The sequence below is a fragment of the Dendrobium catenatum genome, unplaced genomic scaffold (assembly GCF_001605985.2).
Source record: "Dendrobium catenatum unplaced genomic scaffold, ASM160598v2 fragScaff_scaffold_1220, whole genome shotgun sequence".
NCBI lineage: Eukaryota > Viridiplantae > Streptophyta > Magnoliopsida > Asparagales > Orchidaceae > Dendrobium > Dendrobium catenatum.
This window is the reverse complement of record NW_021319682.1, coordinates 9,883,528-9,886,053: the sequence shown is the minus strand read 5'-3', so window position 1 is coordinate 9,886,053 and position 2,526 is coordinate 9,883,528.

Below are 2,526 nucleotides of genomic sequence, written 5' to 3'. Positions count from 1 at the left end.
TTTTCTGTAATATATATATATATATATATATATATATATATACTGTGGAGCCCTTCATGAACTTGCATTAAGATGATTTTGTAGGGAAGGTGGGCCTTTAGGTTATTTGTAGTCACATATGCATATTCCCCTACCGCTTGCTATGAATGGATTAATGGCAAGCATCATCTGCTTGTATCTCATATGTCACTATTGTATAGAGGAGTAAAAAAAATGATCAGTCCCATCAATCTGACCTGAAAAATTTGAGTTCGAGTTGACCGATTAAATTGAAAAATTCGACTCGTTTATTAAATAGGTCGGGTTCAAGTTGAACCGCCAACCCGACTTTGATTTGAAATGATTCGTTTAAATTTTTTTTCTTAAAATGTTTGATTTATTGGCATGAATGTCATTTTTTTAATTAATAAAAAATTATTGTTAAAAAGTTATAATTAAAAAAAAAAATCAAAACAGGTTATCTGGCTATGTTAGGATAATTTGGGTTACTAGCAGACCAGGTTCAGGTTGATCGGATTCCGATCGGATCCGAACCCGACCCATTAACCTGTTTCGACACTCCTACTATCATAGAATGGTCATATAAATTCTCCATGAATCTTGCACATATAAATAAATATTAAACTTAACTAAGAAACCAATATACTTAAACAAAGTCATTATACTAGTGCCATATAATAATAAGTTATAGTTGATTATTGCTCAACTTGAAGCTAATATAATAGGGCCCAATATGTATACCATATAGATAACAAGCTATTACATAATTGTTATTATTAAGATTTGTTATAGGATTCACATCATATGCTAACCTACAATTTTGAAATTCTAGATTTGAAAAATACATGCTTTGCTTCTCCTATCAACTTGCTTGAAATTGGGATCCATTGGCTCAATATTTTTTTATGCTTGTTCTCCAAACTATCTCATCACATAATTAAGAATGTACCACTTAGCACGAACAAATGATCTCCATACTATATAATCCAAGATGTAAATTGGAGATAAAAGAAATATCAATTCCTTTAAGGGGTCCATAAAGCCTATTATGTATAATTTAATGCATTAAAATCTATTATATTATTAGAAATTTAGATAAATCATAATCATATAGTTCATTGGTTGCACTTGACTGTCTCTAAGACTCTCAAATTTATTATAATAGAATTTAGCATTATTTATTAGAACTTTCCTCAACCATTATCAAGTATTGTTGTAGTTATGACAAGCTATATTTAGTAGAATGATAGATATTCAATTGCATTATTATTAATTTATATTTACATATATTCAAGTGATCTTTTTAAGATGTTATTGGGTATGAGATTAGGGAGGTCAGCAAACCAATCTCACAACTCAACCTAATATGACCCATAGATATATAACATGTCATATCATATTGGATGGTGAAAAACTGTAACATCCCAAACTCTTAATTATTGAGATATTATCCTTTTTGGCATAAGAGCCTCACGATTTTGTCATGTTGGTGTAACTTCCCAGTAGGTCACCCATTATAGAATTGCTTTGGGATGAGCACGCTTAACTGCAAAATTTCTTATGAAAATTCAACCATTACACTAAAAGGCGCCACGATATTTAAGAGTTATCTTTCTTTTACTTAAGGGGTTTTACAATCTTTAAGCAATTGATATCCTCGTTAGCATCTATATCCCAAAATCATCCACCAGGCAGATAAGACTCTAGAGGTGTCCCCTACAAGCTCAAGTGGTGGCTCCCGTCATATAGCACTTTATTTCATATAAGATTCAAGAGGTGGCTCCCATGGTGTAGCACTTTATCTTGTATGAAACTTAGCTCCCATTTGTTGAGAGAGTTGCTATTTGCATATTTTACATTCTTTCTACTTGTAAAGTTTTGAAGATTCTAAATATTATTGTTTTAAAGTTTGGTTTTCTCCTAACACTTTTTAGAAGAATTATTTTTGCTCTTGTGTGTACTAACATTTCAGGATAATCGAACTCCAGACTAATGAAGACTTCAAATCAAAATTCAGCATGAGATAATTTGTAAAATTGAAGCTTGTACTTTTCATTGTATTGAGTATGAGAGGGAGTGATTGTAATTAAGTAACTTAGCACACACACACTTGAGGAGATCTTTAAAATTCATACTGATCTTACGGGACGAACCATATTCGTATGGGACGATCAAGTCAGTTATCCCCTTGGAAGAGCAATGGAACGAACAAGAAGTAAGAAGATTTTTCTATGTCCTAATCGTCCAAAAGAATTTTTCTATTCATCCCAGGATGAAATGCTCTATGGAAAATTTTCATTCAGACGAAATCCTGTTCATGTAAGGACGAATTCCTCTGTAAAAATTTTGTCCAGACAAACTTCAATTCATCCCAGGATGAAATGCTCTCTGGAAAATTTTTGTTCAGACGAAATCCTATATCCAGGCCAGGACAAAATGCTCTCTGTAAAAATTTTGTCCAGACGAACTTCAATTCGTCCCAGGACGAAATGCTCTCTGAAAAATTTTCGTTTAGATGAGTTCCTA